Source organism: Cuculus canorus, chromosome 1 (assembly GCF_017976375.1).
Source record: "Cuculus canorus isolate bCucCan1 chromosome 1, bCucCan1.pri, whole genome shotgun sequence".
Lineage (NCBI taxonomy): Eukaryota > Metazoa > Chordata > Aves > Cuculiformes > Cuculidae > Cuculus > Cuculus canorus.
In genome coordinates, this window is record NC_071401.1 from 103789773 (window position 1) to 103813009 (window position 23237).

At 39.7% G+C, this 23237-nt stretch overlaps 1 long non-coding RNA gene across 1 annotated transcript; it reads left to right on the top strand.

Moving 5' to 3' along the window:
* Positions 1-785: 785 nt before the first annotated feature.
* Positions 786-19426, top strand: LOC128854258 (uncharacterized). Its single transcript, XR_008453254.1, has 4 exons — positions 786-915; positions 2987-3068; positions 4079-4188; positions 17349-19426. It is a non-coding gene; the product is annotated as an uncharacterized LOC128854258 (long non-coding RNA).
* The last annotated feature ends 3811 nt before the right edge of the window (positions 19427-23237 follow it).

The following is a 23237-nucleotide window of genomic DNA, read 5'->3' on the forward strand; positions in this document are numbered from 1 at the left end:
CACCTGAACCTCATTTTGTTTTAAGATGAATAAGGAGTTATTCATAACAAGTTTTAATAAAGCTGCTGATGGAGCGGCTTTGGAAGATTAGCCGAAGACATGGGATGCAGTTATGCTTAAATGCTTTATAGTAACTTCAAGACTGGAAGAAGGACAGAAAGTGCTATGACCCAGATTTTGAATCTGAAGTGCCAAAGACATAAAGACATCTAGGTAACATAGATGTAATGAAGAGAAGGCACAGCAAGGGGAATTAAGGCTGTTTGATCATAATCGCAATTGCCCAAATGAGGAAGAGACCTCTGATAGCAGAAGCTCCAGGTAGAAAAATCATTATGACATACAGTTGCAGGAAGCTGAAGGTAGGTGAACATGGGCTGCAAGTAAGAGGCATTTTATTTTATTTTATTTTATTTTATTTTATTTTATTTTATTTTATAGAATTTACAAAGGGATGTTGTGGATTGTTTGGTAAGTCTGTCTTGGCAGTAGTCCTTTCCTCTTGACACAGTTTTCCACATCTAGCCTCCTGCTTTCAGTGCACTCTGATATATAAACAATAACTCCATGTTTATCCAGTAACTCTGCTGCACATTTATGAATTTTAATCAACCATTGACACACTTACATGAAGTGAAACAAATGAGCAGAGTTGACAAATGAGATTTTTGCTTGGAAAGGATTTTATATTCATATTAATATTCAGTTCCTCTCTAGGACTCTTGACATCAACTGTGTTTCAGCACTTGTATGTCTGTCTTGAGCCTACATGCTTATTTTCTCTAGCCCAAACAGGGACCCATTGTGCCAAGCATATAATAAAAAGACAGCTGCTGTTTCTGAGAGCTCACGATCTAAGGCACAGAGAACAAATGGCTGGTAGAAGAGGATAAAGTTTAAACTACGTTCAGCAAGGTAAGAAGCACTCTTGATATTCCGGTTAGCTAACTGTTGGAGCCATATAATTGAAACCTGTTCCCAAGATGCAGCAGACTTTTGTATATAATGCAGTCTTCACACTTTGGATTAGATTTTTTTTATTATTTTTAAAAAAAGCTGTGCCTGTTTTGTCAGCTAATGCAATTTTTCCTCTTTTCCTTCTGGTGCCCTGAATCACTCCCTGACCAAGCTCCCCTCAGGTAAAGGTCTTTGTGCCTTTGATTATTTTATGGCATTTGCTGCAGCCCAGTTTTCATCAGAGGTCTTTCCCAGCAGACTAACAGCTCTATGAATGAAATCAGCAGGGAGGCTCTTCATTATCGCAATTCTGGCACTGAAGTCTCTGTCCTTTTATCACTGTACGGGTATCAATTATTTGGAGCCACATTAAATAAATGAAGTCAGTAACATGAATATGTCATGCTCAATTCATACAGAGGCTCATGAACTCTCTTTTTTTAAAAAAAGTCTCTTTTATGCCTGCTGCTTCCCTTATGAATTTTTTGTAAGCTCTGACCTTAGATATTTCTCAATCATTGCAAGCATGCTTAGTTCAAGATTGAATACACATCCATTTTATATGGCTTGAGGGGGGCAAAAATCATGAGAAAAGCAGATGGCATTGGAAAAAATGACTTTTCAAAGAAAGTTCAATGACCTCTATATAGATATGACATGTTAAAGTCACTGACTTCTTTTTAACTCAGCAATTGTGTATATATATTTAGTATTATATAATGTACTTGTAAGGGCAAAGCTTCTTCAGCATTTGATCTACAATATTTATTGTAGAGTTCTGACTCACCTTCCTTGGGTGTAGCCCAGAGTCACCATAATACCAGTAATGACAATGAAATAGGACTGAATTGGCCAGTGCCCTTTGGTTGTTCGATGGGTCACAGCAGCATACTGATCACAGTTATCTGTAACTTAAGGATTCTTCTAAATCAGAATTAGGGGGGAAAAGGGAATTAAGAACTGTCTGGGATTGGAGAGTATTAACATATTTTGGTTTTATGTCATAAAAAAATGTAAATGTGATGTGTGCACTATTAACTTCAGGAACAGGAAAGACAGTTCATTTTTCTTGTAATTTAACTGACCTGTTTCAACAGAGTAGGAAAACCAAAGAACTGTGATGCGAAAGAAGATTCCTTGGACATTGTTTTGCACATACTCAGAATTAAAAAAAATCCCTAGGACCTTTGTGCTTACTGAGAGTAGGATTGCATGTAAATAGAGAGGGTAATAGGTAAATGCTTTATGGGAGTGTTTGCAAACTCTGAAACTCCAGTTCAGCCACATTCAAACATGTTTCAGTCTTTTTTGTGTTACCATTAATCAGAGTGCCTTTTGATTAAAGGAATATTGGAGAAGGTATTCTAAATTCAAACACTTTTGCAAAGACACTTCATTCAAACCTTCCTGAGAAGTGTTTTTGCTGCTTATAATTCAGAAAGCCAACCTGGCAGCTGAAAGAATGGCCTGTTTCTTAGGTGGCCAACTACACACCCAAAATAAAAAAGAGTGAATAGGTAGAAAACATAATTAAAATAAATGAAGCTCATAAATAAGCACAGTCAGAATACAGTCTGATGAAATGATTATGTGGCCTCTGCGCCACGTTGTGATTTGAATAGATGCTGAGATCTTATGCACTCTAATTCTGCTGAAATTCACAGGGAAAAATCTTTTCTTTTTACAGACCAAGACAAAAGCATGGACCTCAGGGTTTTGGAGGAAGTGAATTGAATTAGATCTGTTGTTGACTAGGACTATTGGGATGTGCAAGTCTGAGCAGGTGTTTGCATCTTTGCAAAACTAAAGATGATCTCATACAAAAAAACAATGAAAAAAACCAGGTTTTGGAAAGTTGTCAAAAAAAAGGGGTGTGGGGGAGGGAGAATTCAGATTAGAAATATGCAGCCAATCATGAGTAAAAAGAAATTTAGTTCTTTCTTGGAACCCTCGAGTTCTGATAACTTCTTGTTTTATTTTAAACCAATTTCTTAAGCATAAAGTGAACTGGGAAGTCTTATTTGTTCAGGAAGCAGAACTGAAGCACAGAGAGGGTCTTCATCTCAGTCTTATGTCATGCAGTAACCAACTGGAAGAGTTTAAAATAAGAGGTGACAATCCTCTATTCCTGTTTACCATTCTCCTACCTCTGGGTTGCACTCTTTCTCTTTTCTGTAAGATAATGGAAACATACAGTACTTTCTCAAAGGTCATTTCATCATGAGTTAAGCCATTTTTTATAACATTCATCCTGCAAAGTAACCCAACCACAATGGAGATATCAGTGCAAAGTATTTTTTGGACGGTGTCTTTACATGTGTTGACCAGTAAGATAGTCACGGAAGATGCAGCAGTTCTTCATCTAAGGTGCATTCCTGGTGTCATCATGTTATTTTATCAAGTAAGACTGTCAGGTTTCTACCCACAATGACAAGAGAAAATGGTATTGTGCCGCTGCTCAGGGGAGAAAGCAAAAGGCATATGAGTCAAGTACACAGCTCACTCACCAGAAATTGCCTCTCAGTTTGGATAAATTTCCACATTTTCCTAAACTGTCCGTTATCATTTTATCATATGATTGCTCTGCAAGTGCTCGTCATCACTGCAGAGGCAACCCTGAAATCAACCTTTCTGAAATCCATGAATTAAAACAATCAGATATATGTAGTGCTACGTATTAAACATGAAATAACACATCTGACTGTTGGTAAAGGCAAAAAGAATTTCCAAAAGACCTTACTGCAGTGCAGACTGCCACCTCCATTTGTTTCTGATTGCTATCACAGTGCACAGATGCAATGATTGAGAATGAAACTTGAATTTGGTGCTAGAAGTCCACTGTAACATCAATCACTTGAAATAAAAATGTCATGCTTATGATTCTTTGGAAAATGCTGCACTTAACTTCCAAACTGTTGCTTTCAGATAAGGCTAATTCAGGGTTGGATACATTAATGTCAATGTCCTATAAAAGTGCCAGCAAAAAAAAAAAAATTTCAGCAAAGACATTTTTTAAGCCTGTGTCAGCACAAAAGGGTGCCTCAGTTGTTTCATCTCACAACAGCTGCATGCTTTCATTGACATTTGTTGCCCTTTCTTTGTGCACATCCTAACCTCATAGGTTATTTCCTGGCCTCCCTTCCGTGACCTATGACCGATGATGACCTTTAGCTAGAGAATGTGACATTTTGTTCTCCTCTGGCTGACATGTGATGCCCTCATTATTCAAAGGTATGTGAAAATAATGACCTGTACTGACCTCTCAGTTTCCTTTCATTTATTGGTCTACACTAGGTGCTTGTTCAGCAGATTGCTGTGACTAGGTGGTGGGGTGTACAATTTCTTTTGAAGAAGGAAGCTCATGAATTGCACCAATATTTTAGCTCTTTGTGTCTGTTGCTCCATTTGAGGAGCGGGAGATGAGGTGGTGCAGCTAGGGGAAGAGGGTTCACAGTTCACGGTTCAGTTCGTTTTGGGTGGTGGGAGCATCTTTACAATGTTGGCAGATATGGCCACAGACCTGTGGTCTTATGGACTGGGAGTTAAGTTCCAGGCTGGATACTACCTTAGGATGTATCAAATGATACAGGATGCCAGTGCATGTGCTACTGATGCAAGCCCTCAGTCATCTGAAAGAATGGTTGTCTAAGAAACCTTAGAAATTCAAAACAGAAGTGACTGTAGCTTTCCATCACCAAGATTGCTACACCTTCCCTGTTGTGACCACAACGGAGACACAGTCACATTTACAAGAAACACAGTATTAGTCTAACACGCTAACATAACAGTACTTTCTTGGGTAAGCCACCTTTTGCATTTCAAATGGTGGAAGTTTCAGCATTCTTCAGAAATGCAAGCCTGAACACATGAAATTTTTTTTCAAGAAGTAGATTTCGTCTCATGTGAGGCGAGATGTACCCTCATTGACTATAGTAAATATTTCAAATGGTAAAAGTCTAAAGGAGGAACAAACCACTTTTGTGTGGGAGATTGTGATACGAATTAAGAGTTTATTCAAGACCTAGCCAGCATGAAAATAAAGCCATCTCCTTTCCTTGAAGAAAGGATAGTTATTTCAGGTCAGGGATGAGGGTGTATATCAAGCAGCATAAGGAACAGATGGCTGCTAAAGACAACTTCTGACTATAAATAGTCCCTATTAAGAATATAGAAATAATCAATTAGGGACTAAGCTCTGCTTCCTGTTGCACAGGAGCAGAGCAGCAGAAGAAAATGTTAATACATATGTCAGTCTGTGCTTCTGACCAGGAAAGAGATAGTAGACCCTTTCCCACCGAAAACTAGGAATCATAGAATCATAGAATTGCTAGGTTGGAAGGGACCCACTGGGTCGTCAAGTTCAACCATTCCTAACAATATCTAAACCATGCCCCCCAGCACCTCATCCATGGGTCCTTTAAACACCTCCAGGGAAGGTGACTCCACCCCCTCCCTGGGCAGCCTCTGCCAGTGCCCAATGACTCTTTCTGTGAAAAATTTTTTCCTAATGTCCAGCCTGAACCTCCCCTGACGGAGCTTCAGGCCATTCCCTCTTGTCCTGTCCTCTGTCACTTGGGAGAAGAGGCCAGCTCCCTCCTCTCCACAACCTCCTTTCAGGTAGTTGTAGAGAGCAATAAGGTCTCCCCTCAGCCTCCTCTTCTCCAGGCTAAACAACCCCAGCTCTCTCAGCCGCTCCTCACTAGACTTGTTCTCCAGCCCCCTCACCAGCTTTGTTGCTCTTCTCTGGACACGCTCCAGAGCCTCAACGTCCTTCTTGTGGTGATGGAAAGTGAGGAAGATGCACTGGGTCTGAAGGTTAAGATGAAAGATTATCAACAACTTTTTGGAAAAGTTTTTAGGCATTTGGTGTGCAGACCAGGAAATGTATTGAAAATTAGGATCCAGATTTTGACCTTGTGTCGGCACTCTGTGCAAAATAACACATAAACCAGGGGGCAAATCCTAATAATGACCTTTATTAGTGAAGAAAGAGCATTCCCATTAATAACCCATTAAAGTTCAGGCTGACACTTATAAGGCTGCTGTGCTGTGAGAAGGCAACTCGAGGTTTAGGTTAGAGATAGCCTGGCTTTGGGCTGAAATAGAAGAGTTAGTATAATCTGATGAAAAAAAAGTATTTTGCCTACCTTGGCAGGAAATGCTACCTATAGATAATTCTACTTAAGTGGCCTAACTGGGTATGACTAACCAGTTGTAGGTATATGTCTTCATCTAAAGGAAGTATAGCTGAAAATTTTTGAGAGTACTGCTCTCTGTCTAACATCATCAGCTTCAGGTTTGGATTCATCCTTTCTGCATCAGTCCCAGCAGCAGGTCTGGGCAAAACGCTGAAACCCAAGAACAGCAGAAAGAAATGGCATCTATGATATATCACATCTATTCTGTTTGTTGTTTCACAAACACCCTTGGTACTACATTTCTGAGGGATAGATACTGATGGATTAATTGAAGGAAAAGTAAGAGCATATAAGTGGATTCTAGGTGGTGCCAGGCAGTTCTCCTGTCCCTGACCTGACTATGCTCCAAACAGGGCTTTTATGTGAATCCTGCTGTTCCCCATTGACTGTCAGTAATTTTCACGTAACTTGCACACGTAATGTTTTTAAAAGGACTCAGCTAAGGAATAGATGTAGTTTCACATGTGACCCAAGCCCAGATCAGATGTCAGATTGCTTACTATCAATCATATCAATGATTTACTCACCATGGCAACATAACTCTGGAAGGTCTTGCAGAAACTTTCTAGAAATATATCGAGTGCCCAAAAGACGGCGGTATCTGAAATCATGAGTTACTTTTGACTGCTTTGGCTGAGAAAGACAACTTGTTAGTATGTCAAGAACATAAGTTAAGAGGGTAGCAGTAAGGTAAATTTTTAAATGAAGAGCATATTTAGCCTTTATTGTCTTTGTTTTCCTCCAGAAGCACAGTCTCAGAAATATTCTGTTTTTTCTCCCCTTCATCTCATTTACCTCTCATTGTTCAAGGAGCTCATAGGGTTTCACTCTTCCCAAGATCCATAAATCAGATGATTAACTTTCAGTCCAAGACTGTTTTATATGAGCAGAAGAAATCTAATTGGAATACAATCACACACATCCCCCCAGCTTTTCACAGCTTTCTTTGCATCTCAATGTGATCTGAATTTCAGATATCTCTGTCTGTGAGATATTTATTTTTCCCCATCATGCACTGAACGCAATTGTACTGCTATCTTTTTCTGCCCTTTTAAGCTCTGACTGTAAATTAACCATTATTCAACTGAAATAAGTTCCTTCAGAGTTCATAAACAGTATTTCAGCATGATAGCTTCCAGACTACTTGCACAGGAACAAGCTGCCTAATTTCCAGAATATGAGGGGCTAATACCAGTTTCATTTTCCCCTCTCTCAATGTGTGTGCCTAGGGGAGAAGCTCTTTAGTAAGATGGGATACTGGAGGTACTGAAATAAGAGAGAATCTGGAAACGCAGATCTCCATTTGTAGGTGCTGGATGAACTCCATGTTGTGAAATCTTCACATTACACTTGTTTTGATTTATGGTAATAGTTTTAGTACAGCTGAAAAATACTGCTGATTATGGAACAATTATTGCCCTGCAATTTACTGGCTCATATTACTCTTTGAAAAATAAAAGAAAGTCAAACCCTTTTCTTATTAATTTAGCATTTAAGGAAACTGGCATCCCAAGAGTCCCGGATACTAAGAACATTCCTTTAACCTTGCAACCCACAAACAGTAAAAACTTTTCTTTGGTTTTTCCCCTTCTGCACTCCAAGCCTTCTCCAGACCAAACAGCGCATGTCTTTAGGAAAGTTAATACTCATGACTCATGAAATACTCAAATTTCTTCTCAGACACTGTTGCTACAGTGTGATTTATTTGAGTATGGATGTGCTACAGATGCTAGCCTGCTAGAGAAACAGTAAACTTTAAATCTAACCAATTTTACATATTCAGATATCAAATGAAAACAACTTAACTATTGCCACATGACCATTAATGGAGACTGAACATAATAGGCATGATTTCTACAACTCTATGAATCTTGCAAGGTGATGCATCTTTCTGTCCACATCCTGAGTCATTTACATGGGGGACCTGTCAGAAAGCATTGCACCCTCCGACTTCTCCTTTCCTCTTCCAACAGACATCGGGGTTCCATACAGACTGAAGCAGCAGGGTACATGCCTGGACGTCATCCCCATGTGGAGTCCAGACATGGCAAGATGATGACTTCACATCCTGCAGTTAGACATTGCCTATCAATCCATTAAGCAACTGAGTGCTATTCAAGTAATGACTTACGAAACCCAGCTTTGTTTCTCATATTTTCAGCAGTCCCACCTGCCTCAACAGAGCTACTCAGGGAATCTGACCTGTCAAGTGTTAGAATAAAACCTTGCAACCAGCTACTTCTGAGTTTCAAGTTCAATACGGATGTTGAATTGGATTTCTAATCTAAAATAAAGCTAATGATTAAAATTATTAAGCCATTAAATAAATACATCTTGATTCACAGCTGGTTGTGAATCAGTGACAGCCAAATTAATCAAAAGGAACCAGACATCTCATTTTCTGGGCTTTCATGTGCATCGTTTTACAGTGATGGAACTTTTCCCTCTTAGGTTTTCAGCAGTCTGAGGGAAAGGAGGATCTGACTTAGTGTAGCAATTCCACTGACATGATATGATACTCTTTTTTTATCCCTGTTTTTCTTCAAAACAGCTCTTTTGTCTCTGAACTTTTGTGTAGTTATTTTCCCATATAGCGGAGAATATACGATGGGAACTAAGATGGTATTTATCTCACTTTACTTTAGGTATCTTTAGTGTAAATGTTTAAATCTGAACCAATCACTAAAGGTTCCCCTTATAATTTTCTTTAATGACATATTCATCTGGCCAAATGAAGGCTCATGTTTTTCCCACTACTAAATGGAGCCAAAGTTGATTAACTCAGAGATAGAGATATACATTTAATCAGACTAATCCCATCAACGGGTCTGTCTTCAAAACCTTTCTTCCCTGCTGACTATAGTAGTGCTATGTAACAGTGTCCATACCAGTGCTCCACTAAACACACTGGAAGGGACTTTTTGTTCAATATTCTCTTGGTTCTTAGTAATTCATTAAATCAAGTTGTCATGGGGATACAGTCGCAGGGTGGCCTTGCTTTCTTTCTCTCATCCACTCATACACAGTGTGCACCATAAAATACTTTATGCAAATAAGTTCCAAGCAGAGTTGCTTGTCATTAGCACAGACAACTCTAGAGGTAAAACCAAATAGAATTTGTCAGTGAGAATTCTGTCACTAAGGAATTTTGTTTGCCCCCTGCAGAGATTCACAGTGCACTCGACTGTTTTCTGCCTAAGTCTTTATATCTTCTTTTGTTCATAAAGTGAAAACATGCCATTTGGGGTACCTTTGCTCCAATTACAGATTTTTATTGATATCCTACCAGAAAGCTGGTTTCAGCTCCTGGCAAATTAGCAGCACAAGAGAAGGATATCCTGCATGTCTTCTTCACTCAAACACTGACAATGTGCAGCCAAAGCAGGGAAGACAAATAAAAGATATAAAGCATTGGTGGAGAAGAAAAGAACTAGAAAAAACCCACCACAGCCTGGTTGCAAAGGAGAAGTAAAACTGGACTAATATCAGCACTCGTGCTTTGTAACCTGACTTTCCTGAGCATACCCTGCTTGAACCTGAGGATAAGTTTATACAACACAGTGTGTAGAGGTATTTGAGTTACTGTGGACACATTGTGCATCTTAACTGAGTGTTATACCAGCAATAGCAGAAAAGCATGCAGATCACTTGTACTTCCTTTGTATCTGAACTAGCCTGGATATCTTTAAACTGCTGCATACCACTACATACACTGTGACTGTCTCCTAGATTTACTGGAACTGAGGCCTCAATAATTAATTTTTTCAAGCACTGACCACTCAGCCAATGTTAACTTGAACAAAGCCACCAGTAAAGCTCCCAGTAGGCCCAGATCCTATCACCTCTGCTGCCTGAAATGGCCAGATTTTTAAACTGTGAGCAGCAAAAAAATCTTTGATTTATTTTTGACTACTGAAGGAAAGAAAATAACCTATCATGCATGAAAAATTCAAACAGAGCTTTAAAAACATTAGCCACACAGAAATACTTCTGTTATATAAAGTGTTCCTCATAAAACAGTGGGAGACCTGTCTGAAATTAGCAAGAATTACAAAACCTCCCACTCTGAAGGTGAAAGGAGAAGCAAGGTTATAATTATATAAATGACTATGGGGGAAACAGTTGCTCTGTATAGAATGTGGGATCCAAGCAGTGTCAAACAGTACTTTGAGACAGCTTTCCTGAAGCTAGAGATTTGTGATTTCTTCCTTTTCCGCCCCATTTTGTCTCTTAAAGGTCCAGTCACTTCCCTGGAAAGATTTCCACTGGGCGCTGTGCCCCATCTCTCGGAGCAAGGGATTCACATGCTCTCTAGCCTTAACCTGATTTGATGGCGTCACTCTCTTTCACTCCCTCTTTATAGCCTCACCGTCTTTCACCCTCACTTCATTGGTGTGATTCTTAGTATGAACCTGTAACACCTGCAAAAGAACTGAACTATAGAGTTTATATATTTTTAGGCTCCACAACCATATTTACCCAGGGCAAACTAGGACCATAGTCCATTCTTCTGGGACATGTGGCAATAGAAACAAACAGAAATATGACCTTTGAAGGGTTCTGAACTCCAACAGTATCATACATCAGCTTGCCTTAATTGACTCAAGAAATATACAAACATATAAAAATATGGTATTTGTGCACGTTATCAATTAAATCTCCTAACCGTTCTGAAGTAACCACTGAATCTGAATCAAGAACAAGTTATGGTGTCTTTCTTACATGTGTTCCCCTATACACCAAATAGTGTTTATTCCCTTGGCTTTCTTTTCTACCCTCTCTGCTGTTACAACTTATTTCCATTCTCTCAGCTGTCCCTAAAAAGGGCATCTCTTTTACAAAAGCATTTCCCACTTTTGTCTTCTCTTGTTAGTTGCACACATTCTTTCTCTAATCAGTTTGCAGTCAGATCATCTGACTAAACTCATTCTGTGGCCAAAGCATTCCTAGAGCCACGTGAACTGTGGGAACATGGGGCCTGGGCTGAGACACAGCAACTCTTCCTCTTTCTGCATGGCTGGTTTCAGCTTAAATTGAACAGAAAACTATGCTGAGGCCATATAAGATTCTGCTTCCCAGTATATGCCTGAACATCATTGCTATAGATTTATCCACAGTGCCAACAGAGTTGCTATTGGGGTAAAAAAATAAAAATAATGTTGGGGTTTTTTTCTGTTTTTCCCTCTTCATTTTTATACATTTGAAAATTCAACAGCACGATGCTAGCAAACATCAAATTTGCACAGCTGTGAGTGCTGCGTATCTAAAAGAACAGTTTGGTGCCTAAATTCTCAGACCTCAACAAACATTTCAAAGGACAGAGCAGAAGTCAACGTTTGCCAGCCATCATCATGTGTAATATACGGTACCACCATTGTAAGGAAAACGAAGTATAGGTCTCTAATGCTGCTGTGATAACTGTTGACAAGTATTGACATTTAAACAGCAACCAAAACAAGACCTGACCCTGTAGTGTCCCCATAATTATCATTAGTCACCTACTAACATCAAGTGGAGTTGCTCGCTCATAACTGCAGATTCCAGGATCAAGCCCTCAGAGGGAAAAAAATTGTCTCTTGAAGTAAGATCCTGCTCCACTCATGTTAATGGGCATATTCAAGTGTAGCATGACAGAGCTTGTAGCATAATCATGAAGTCTGTAATTTTAAGGGACTAAACTGTTATTAAGCCAAATATCTAAGGTATTTTAATTTAAAACTTCAAAGAATGCCTAGTTGGACAGTAGGCATTCTTCCATTAATTAAAATAGAGTTGATGAACAAAGTGCAGCTCATGAAACTGTAAAATTGAAAACCCAGGAGTTGTGACCCAGCACTCCGGTAGAATGGAATTAAAGTAAAGCAAAAAAAGCTATAAAGGTACATCTTTCAATATGAGATATTCTGAAAGGTAGATATGTGTCATGCACTGTCCCCCTCACCATTCAAAAACTTGTCAAAAGTACTTATCATCAAGATGACTCCTCACCACCTCAGTGAAGTTTGGTGGCATTAATCTCTTTGGGCTTTAAGGGATTTAAATAATGGAAAAGTCCTTCATAGACATGCACAAGGCTGTGAGTAGAGGACTTTAACAGTTTTAAAAGAGCTGTTAAGCTTTCTGATATAAATATGCATTTCCTGATCTTTTCTATAATGTAGATTACATAAATTTGAATTAAGTGACTTTTAAGAACATTGATTATTGATCTGATAAACTATAACGGCAAGCCATGAGGTATTATTGTGTAAATAACCATTTTAAAAAATTGTTATGCCATAAAAATTCTTATGAAAAGTACTGATGTTACTTAAATGCTGAGTAACCACTTTTCAACATTAAGTACTTCAGCCAAAAATACATTTTTAAATTAAGCAGCTTTTAATTTATATATGATTTAAAAAGAACGCTTTTAAACTGTTCAGCATATACTTTTCTGTACTCGTGTAATTTTAAAATGGCCAAGACGATGTTATTTTTTAATCCCTGAGAAAGAAAATAATAGTAAAATAGGTGATCATGTAGCTGTACCAGGTTCATCAATGGCTTTTTGTGACCATACGGCTTTTGTGACAATATGCACTGACAAACATGCAGAGGTCCAAAGAGCAGCCTTTCAGCTCAAATCTCGTTAACAACTTCCTTTGAGACTTTGTTTGTGTCAGCTGATTTCCACCAAAGATGGAGATACTAGCTATCTATGTTTGAATCTAGAAAGGTCTTGTTGAATAGGCTTTGTACTATGTAGCAATGGAAGTGGAGTTCTCTCTTAACACAAGTGATCTGCCATGTCCTACTAAGAGAAAAAAAAAAGAAAACAAACCAATAACTAAGTTGCTTGGGATGAAAGGTACTTATACAGAAGAGTCTGTGAATGCTGGAGTTGTTAAAGCAGAGCAAGTGTGAGTACATACAAATGATGCTAAAATAAAGCAGCTACATTCAAGGAAGCAGATGCAGAATAAGGAAGAATTATGCCCACAGCTGGAATGTTGTAGATCAGGAGTGGAGCCCACAGAGGAGGAAACAGAGATAAAAGAGTGATGCAAATACCACCCACGCAAAGTTCTCCTGTTGATGAATTCACTCGAACGGCAATAGACTGGAAGAGGGATACCAGTTCCCTGCAACATAGCCATTTTGTTATAGTGACTCACCCAAGCATTCTAACTGATACGCCAGAAAGTATCTGCAGCACTAGCAATGTAAAATCGAACATCAGAGAATGTGATAGGGAAAGGATTATAGAAAAGTTACTGGCATGGAAAAAGCTCTCAAAAAAAAACCTATATAGAAATGATTGCAAGGGATGTTTTCTCTAGATGGTTGCATGCTGTTTCTCTAACCGGAGCCTCACAGCTGCACAGACTCATGTGCCTTCCTCAGTACCACGGCTCGTGAGGGCGAGAGTCCAGATTGTGACCCAGGGCTACCTCGTGTTGCAGTGGTGAACTCTGTCCTTTGACAGCAGGACGTTCCTGCACTTACATATGGGTTCATAGTTGTAACATATTGAGGATGGCTCCGAGACAGAGCTCAGAAGATACAGGAAAGACCCTTAAGGACTTGGACTGACCCCAGCCTTAGCCATGCTTCTCTACATCTTTACTTAAAACTGATTTGACACACTCAGCTAGCACAAACAAGAATGACAGGGAAGGATAATTGCACTGTAAATCCATTGCAAATCACGGTAGGGACGAGTTTCATCAGGATAATAAAGTACTGTTCAGGGAGAGCTGTTTGTTGCAGGGGCCAGCATGTACCGAATTAAAAGTAAAGTCAAGCAGAAGTAGTGAAGTCTTAACTAACTGCTTTGAATCCTCTTTTATCAACAAGTATTTAGTGTTGCTTCTCTCTGTGACAACATCTATTACCAGGCAGGACATTTTCTATGGAGAGCCAGCAGACATATATTTACAAAGAGAACATACTTAAGGGTAGCTTAATCCTGCCTCTCTCATGCATCTCTCACCACACCATTTTTTAATCTCTGGCATATTAGCAACATGTGCCAAACAGCATGTGTACCTTTGAGAGATAACCCGGAGTCAAGGTGTCTCACAGACAGTGGCCAGCACAAGTACCATGAACTTCAGCCTCACACGGCCCATTCCAATTTGCCTGCACTAAGGCCTCATGTTCCCACAGTGGATGCCAGTGCCTTGTGTTTGCTGGCTACACGGATACTCTGAGCGAGGGAATACATAGGTATCCAGTTACACACATATTTGCTTTTGCTCAGCTGCTGGAAATTCCTCTTGTAATTTTAGTGGGAGTCTAAAGTTCTGAGAATATCTCCTAATGTGCAACACCATGCTGTTTCAAATTCTTGAAATAATAAAATGTTTAGAATGCAACTGATTGAACAGAGGTGAACACATCAGTAATTGCTTTGTAGATATTTGGGAAAAATGATAAATGTTCTCTCTGTCTTGACTACATCTGCGCTCTTTCTGCATTTAATTTCCCTTACTGTTCTAGGAGACAAGTTCTCTAACAGCTTAGCAAAACCTGAAATTATTATTTTCCACGATTTTGTGAAAATTTTTGAAAGTGTGAAGGAACAATAAAATAAACACACTTTTACACATTGAGCTAGATTCAGAAGAGTTACACGTATCCACTCGGGAAGCAAAACTTGGACCCCTGGCCCTTCTGTCCACAAGGATTAAATGGTTCACGCTTACGACAGATGTCTAATGACCAATATATATTTGCATCAACTGGATACAAGATTTCAAGTGAGGAATGCTTTTTTAAAAAGTGCTTTGATCTCCAAAATAAAAACTCCTGTTTGTCAAACAAATTATTCCCTATGAACTATCCAATCATCTATCATAACAGAATAACTCTCTTTTTCTGCATTTTAAAAATTGGTCAGGAGTATTATTCAATAATGTTTATGAATGTCTGGTGGATAAAAGGTCCTGTACAGTAAAAAGTATGTTTGATGTCAGCAGGAGTTCATGAGCAACCTAGGGAAAGGTCGTCTTGGTGTCAAAGGCTGCAAGAAATGTCACATGCTTTCTCTTAATTAATGCAGGCTAGGAGAGAATCCTCAGGGAGGACTCAAGATCAGAAGAAGGAAACAGACATTTTTATACCAATTATCACTGCTGATTTGAGCATCTCCCTCTTTGTGATTACCCCAATTTAACCAAACATGTAATTTCTAGGCTGCATCAGTTTTTCATAAGTGAATCCACTTGGATGCATGTTCATTCCATATTTAAATACGGATAGACCCATCCTTGCCAGGTGCTGAGTTTGCTCAGCTCCTACTGAAATTAGCAGGGGCTCAGCATTCTGCAAGAATCACTTAGCAGTGCCCAGAATTGGGTTCTTTATGCATCTTATACATCAAACCAAAATCTGTGCTCCTCTAATGTCCGTTTGCACAGCGATCCATATTTCTTTTCATTCACTTATTAACAAACAGACATCCACTTGGTATTTCTCCTAAACAAGTGTTAGTGGCTGTCACTACTAGATACTTAGGCAAATTGAATGAATTGCCATTCCCTTTTGCACCATAGTGATATTATGCAGTGTACTTTAGCTTTCAGCTTTTCCTTATGCACAGAATATTTATGGTCCATTTTGGAGTTGTCATCCAAGCACTTGGGGTCATTTTCTTATTAAACAGTACAATATTAAAGCAATGGAGCACAGCAGGTGGTGTGTTTCTGGCTATTTTATCATGCCTCAGCCTGAATTGCCATCTTTCACCCAAAATAATTTCATACTGAATATTAGTACAAATTAAAAAAAAAAAAAACAAAAAAACCCCAGTAAAAACAGATAAGTAAAAAAATAAAAAGTTGCAGTGCAAGTTCCAAACTTACATGGGGGCATTTTTCATGTGGGAGTTCTTCAGAGTGATAAAGTGATTGATTTTTATAAAAGTTGGCATGCATGAGCAAGGGCAGATGGTGCATAAATTTGGGCCTCAGTCTTACATTCTGTTACGTGTAGGTGGACCACTGAACTGCTGTGACTGAGAAAAAGAATACAACCGTGAATAGATTCAAGTCTCCTGGGTACCATGATCAGGCTGTAGGACCAGGACCCAAACTCTCATCGTAATAATAATTTTAAAACCATCTTTTGGCAATGTATTCAAGTACATAAGCTAGAATTTATATGCTGGTATTTATATGTTGCTGATTGATAGCATAAAATGTGAGTTGTCTCTGCTTAAGGTAGACTTTGTATTGGTATAGACGGTGTGATAGATATTTGCTCGCACACTCTGCTAAATGGTAGGTCCCAGCCATCATCACAACTAAGAAGAAATACTCTCTTTAGCTAAACTTACTGCAGTGATGACTAAAGGACAACAGAAAGGTGAAGAAATAGAGAGCCAGGCACGGCACCAACGCAAAGGACACTGTTCAGTTTCCATCAAAAGACAATCCACATGGCTCCCAGGGTCAGATGGCTATTAATGTATCTTGTGTCTTCTCTTTTACTGGATCCTCTGTCTTCTATTTTACATTTCTTGTGTTCAGCTGATTTCCTATCACTGTACCAATCTAGTGCATTAACTCAAAGCACAGTGTCATTGCATGTTTGATGACACTGAAAATATAGCATGGTCCCAGAATATATGCCACCAAGCTAATGAATCATGTGAGCCAAACGTACACAATTTCTTTATCATTTTGTTGCACATTTCCATACTTGAACGATAGGCTATCTTCATTGGGTAAGAAACCTACAAACCTCCAGTTTGTTCAGCATTTTCCAAATTGGAGGATGCCTGACATTTGTATCTTTTGCCCTATGGGCCTCCATAACAGTGTACAAGGATGAAGAATGGGCACAAAGTGGCCACACAAAAGGGACAAATAAAGGGGCAGAGCTCAAGGGAAAAACCCAGTGTCACTAGAGACAGCCAGTCAAGGAATGTCAAAACAATTTAGCAGTCTTGGGTAAAGAGGAACAGACATCACACACTACAGATGAGGGGCTCTCACCACTCACAAGCTTTTGCTAACATCTGCAGTAACTACTATTCCAACTATAGCAGCAAGTGCATTCCTCTGCTGTCTAATTACCTTGGGATTATCACAGTGCCTCTCTCAAAGAGAGTTAATTCTCTGTTAAAGGATGGGGGACAGCAGAAGCACACAAAATTAGACAGCAATGTACTAGATGCATTTTAAAAGTTCTGCTTATACCTTTCAGTTTCTTCAATTCGTTGCACTGTGGGCAGACTTACGAAGCAACTCCAATCTGTATTTCAATTTCACATGATCCTCCAGCATTTCCAGAACTGCTGAGAACCTGGACGACGTCCGCCAGTTGAGACGGCAGAAGAAAAATCCTCATCATTTAGCTCAGGAATGAATGGGTCTGACTGCTGGTCCTAGAGCAGCTGGACTAGATAATTGTACAGACTGAAGGAAACAACTGGTGAAGAACCCATATATTCCTAGTTATTTCTTTGTTTTACCTGGCTTATGAATATTTACATGAGCAGATTTTGGCTCACACTGGGAAACTCTTGTATAAATATCTATGGTAACATAGCAACAAGGAATTTTGAGCAGGAAACTGGTTTTCTGACTAATTTCTCTTTATTTCTAAGATGATCAGCTCTGTTGGAAAAAAAATGTTAAGTGATTATTTTGTTTTTGAAACCTAAGATCATTGTTTCTTGAACATTTTCAGCAGTGGTTCTGCACAATAACTATTATGGCTTAATTCTTTATTACCAGTGCCCTGAGGACATTTTACATTTGGCTTTGTATTGAAACAATACTATTGCTAAGATGTTCTTCAGGTAGCCATTGTACAGTATGTCTTTTTCTAGAATTTGTATTTTAAAATTAACCATGAAACCCTTCCATCATACATTAAATAGGTGAGATAAAGTGTTAAAACAAGGGCTGTACCTGATACTTGAAAGTTGCTATTCCTGACAGCACTTCATCTTTTTCATACCCATATTGGCTTTTATCCCGGCCCATCTATTCCTTAATGTAAGTGTTATAAATTGTTGTAAAGTGCCATAAAATATAATAAACATGAATCAATATTTCTTGGTTAAAAAAACTTAGAAATGCTGATGAAGCTCAGGTTTATTATAGATGTCCTGAACTCACAATGTGCCTTTATTTTTTTTTATCTTCATCATTTTTTCAGGTTTTGAATTCGTCTGTGCTTACACATTCATTCTTCACAAATCAAAGAGGCAGTGAAAATTAAAATTACTAATGCAGAGCTAATGAAGCACCTAACATTTTTAACCATTTTTTTTTAGGCAGGATATCCTGTTATGATATTTGCTATGTATAACCAAATTCAAGCAAATTCCTTCTGGATCTAGTGAATATTAAGCATGTGCACAGTCCCAGAAAGTTTGGGGATTACTCAAATGCTTAAAGTTAAGCATATGCTTAAATGCTTTGCTGAATCAGGGATTTAATGAAGAAAAATGGCACAGTAGTGCTATTTGCCATAAAAATTCATCACTGCCCTGGATCTCTGCTCATTAAAGAAGATGCTATGATTTGTGTTTAGAATATGAAAGAAATATGATGCCTCCATGGTGCATTAAATACCCAAGCATACACATGCATTTAAATTCTTGCTATCTTTTTAAGGATATTGCTGTGAATTATGCTCTTGTATATGCAAAAGCATCCTTCATAGTGAAGTGACAGTTCGTTTCCACATCCAGCTGATGCTCTTTACATATTATTAGTACTATTTATTCTCAATCTGAAGCTAATGATGGATTTCTTTGTCCTCGGTTGGTTTTGCGGTTTCTCCACCGGAGCTGCCATGGGCCATGGCATTTCCAGGGGCATTGGAAGGCTCTTCCTGGGCAGAGTAAACCTGCCCAGGTTTCCTTCTTTACAGGGCAGAGTAGACCTGGTCCCCTTCTGGCACTACAGAGCTGATCTAGGTACTACAGACACTCTGCTTCTGCTAGCACGACAATCCAGGGGTGCCCAAACCACCTCTGCTCCCACTGGCTCATTGCTGCCCAGCTGAGATAAGGTTGCCACCCCATCCTGCTGCAAGGAGGCACCATGTTAGTGAAAAGCTACCATGTTAGTGCACCATGTTAGTGAAAGCTACTGTGAAGTGCCCTCACTGTGAAAGCCACCTGGCTCCATCAGTGGCACAGCCTTGGTGAAGGGAAACAACCCTGCTCTCTCCTGTTGGTCATCACTCAGGGATTTAAAACCTTTTTTAGAGCCAATCTGGCAGCTGGAAGGAGAAACACGGTGAGGATGCCTTCGTCCAGCCTGGTGCCACGGTGCTTGTGGAGGCAGCCCTGCAGTGGCGGGCACAGCTTCAGTGGTGGCCTCGGCAGCTTTGAGGGAGCGGCTGGGTAGAAGCTTCTTTAGGGGCTGCTGCCAGCCCTTCTACTGCCCTTTCCCCAGGCCAGGGGTGGCTGGGCTGTGACCAGCCTTCTTCACGGTCCAGCCCAGCTCACCTTGCTGGGTGCTGCGGAACGGGGATTGTAGGAGAGGGAGGGAGGGCACCTCACCACCCTGTGGAAAGGAGTCTTGACAGAAATCTGTTGTAAAAGATTCGCATCTTAGTAAAACAGTATGGCTGCTTTATACTATGAAAATAAACTTGACTGAGTTTTTTTCTGAGACAGAAAGGCTGGTGAGGACCAGGATAACAACCACGGCTTCATGCCACACGCTGTGTCTGTGCATTCAGACTGAGCACCCATGGCTGGAAATGAGGTCACTAAAGTGGAAGAAAGATAATATGTCTCTAAACTACATGTTGTTGAGTGTTGTTTTTTTCGATTCAGCTATTTATAAATGTGATAGTCCTCTGTTTCTCCTGCCTCTTTCAGCACCCCAGTGAAAAATGTGTGAAAAGCTCTAATTTCCCTTGAGGAAAAGATTTATTATCTTGTGATTTCAGTGAATAGCTGTGTTTGCACTGCGGTCAATAAATTCCCATAGACAACTTCTCCACCTTGCAGTTCTTTTATCTTGTTATTTTGTTAATGCTTGAGATGAATATTCCAGTTTAACAAAGATGTGGTGGAAAGCTGGTCCATTTCTTGAGAGTCAGCTTCAGGAGGATTCCAGGGCTTCAACAGACTCTCCTGGCATTAGATTTCCCTTGTCTTTCATGAAAACTTAAATAGTCTTGGTTTCCTTCTGACTTGGAGCTGGATCAAATTTCAAAATATTCAAATAATCCATGAAACAGCATTGCTTCTTTCTCTGGAGCCCCAGCTGTTACTTCTTGAGATGATAAATCCCACCAGTAACATAAAAAGAATTTTTTCATTGAGGAGAAGGTTGAAAAGTCTCCCTAGATCGAATCCATAATAACTTCCTTTTTTCCTAGGCAAAAATACATTTTGAAATAACCGAGCTGAAATGTTCCTGCCTCAGTGGTTAAACTGCTTCTGTATTCACACCCTACATCTCTGTGAATTCCCTCGTGAAAGGAGGCAGGCTTCGAAGATGGCTGCCAAGGAAGGTACAGCTCCCCTGAAATTGTGTGCCAAACTACCATGTGGTAATTCTAAAGTCATGGAAAGATCCTGCACCCTCTATGTCCAGGGTTTACTCTGATCTTAGCCCCATCAACAAACTACACTGCAGGTCTTCATGCAGAATTTTAATTATTGCCTTTAGATACGACATTCTTCTCATATTATTTTTGAAGACTATATTCTTTCTAAGAAGGCCAACAAAAGAAAGTTTGATGGTACTGTAATCTCTGATGATACTATTTTTCTCCATGTTTTGGAGACCATTGTATGCATGCGTTTTTATTTTCTTTTGGTTTCTTATTTGGTTTTCTTTTTTTTGTTTCTTTTTTTTTTTATATATAAGAATTGTCCTTTCAGCGAAAGAGTGTCACTTTACACTGTGAGACTTCTTATTCTCCAACAGTTTCATTTTCATAAGGTAAACGTAACTGTCAGCACTACATCACAGCACCACTGTTCAGCACACCACAGCAGTGCTGCTAATCTGACTGACAGCACACAACAAGATGGAAAGAAAGGCAAAATAAAAGTGGTTTAGCCAAATGAGAAGCTGCACTCAGGTCTTAGCAGAAAATTCAGAGCAGGAACTGCAGCCACAGTGATTAACAAGGAGTTTCCAGAAGTTAATATACCAGGAAAAAGGGTTGCTCCTTTGGAGGCTGAGCACTGGAGAGTGGAAGTTAAAATGACTTGTGCACCATTGAGCTGGAACATGCTGCTCCTGGGTCATTGATCTGCTCTGCTCTGGCAGGGCACCGCTTTGGTATTGTTAATTTTCAATGACATAAAGACTTGTATTAATACAGGAAGCAGCACTGAAAGGCCAGAGACTAAAGGGAAGACAAAAGAGAGGCCAGCAGCAAACACGGAAGGTTCCAAAGACTGTGATGCAAACCCAGAAACAAATACAGCCCCTGAACAATAAGAAATTCATTACTTCATGGATCAAATAGACCAGGCCAGATACTCAGCTGCCAGAGGTTAGAATTATTTCTTTCATATCAGGGAAAGTAGGCTCACGTGAACTGGAAGAGTAGGTGATCCATTGTTTACATTGGTAGTGAAGCTGTATATAAGAATGACATTTTTCCCCTAAAAGGCAAGTGTACACAGAATTGTACAATGCTTTTTTTTTAACAAATACTTAACATCTAAAGCACACTGCCATTGCAATCCCTTTTTATGACCCGTAATATAATGATAAGTATGAAAAGGTGCATAAACCTCAAAGAGCTGATCATTTATCAGGAAGAGAAATGCTCATTCTAAAAACTAGGGGTAATAATTTATTGTTTGGATCTTCTGTAATAAACTTGAAATAATGTCCTTAAATTTCAGAATTTTACTGTCAGTGAGATAGTCATTAGTTCTCATGGCTGAATTTCCACACCATAACATTCATCAGGAACTCTAAACATCCTCCTGTACTTTTCCCCAGGCTGTATATAGCAGTGGGTGCACTGCCATGGAGTCTCTGTGGCGCAGGCATGCTCACAGCTTCCGTATCTTTCAAACAACTAAGGCACTTTAAGTGAAGATATTTTCCTCTTTTTCCTCTGACATAATTGAAAGTCCTATCATGCCTCCACCTCAGCTGGCTTGGGAAGGCAGCCATCCCTTTGCCAGTGTCAATCTTGAGTGTAGGGAGGCTCTACAAAGAGGTTTAATAAGGCAACATGCAGAGTCCTGCACTTGGGGCATAACAGCCCCGTGCAGCGATACAGTCTTAGGAAATAGTGGCTCGAAAGCTGCCTGGTGGAGAAGGACCTGGGGGTGCTGGTTGACAGCCAACTGAACATGAGTACCAGCAGTGTGTCCAGGTGGCCAAGAAGACCAATAGCATCTTGGCTTGTATCAGAAATGGCGTGCTGTTGACCAGGGCACTGGTGAGCCACACCTCAAACACCACGTTAAGTTTTGCGTCCCTCATTACAAGAAAGATATTGAGGTCCTGGAGCATGTTCAGAGAAGAGCAACGAAGCTGGTGAAGAGGCTGGAGAACAAGCCTTATGAGCAGTGTCTGAGGGAACTGGAGTTGTTTAGCCTGGAGATGAGAAGGCTGAGGAGAGACCTTATCACTATATAGAACTACCTGAAAGGAGGTTGTAGAGAGGTAGGTGTTGGTCTCTACACCCAAGTGATAGGTAATAGGAAAAAAGAAAATGGTCTGAAGTTGTGCCAGGGGAGGTTCAGATTGGACCTTAGGAAAAATTTCTTCACCGAAAGTGTTCTCAGACACTGGCACAGGCTGCCCTGTGAGGTGGTTGAGTCATCATCCCTGGAGATATTTCAAAGAAAGTTAGACGACGTGCTCAGGGTTATGGCTTAGTAGTAGACAGGTACAGTTGGACTGGATGACTCCAAGGCCTTTTCCAGCCTAGAGATTCTATGATTCTATGATTCTACGTAAGCTGGTTGAGGTGTCTACGGGGGAAACAAGTTCCACTGAAATGTCCATCATGTTGTTGTGTCTGATAGCTTCAATGCACACAGAGAAACGGATAGTTCGGAAAGAAATTAAGTCAGTAAAGTGAGTTTTTGTCTGCACATTTTTTGCAGTTCTGTATCTACAAAACAGAGAAGTAAGATTG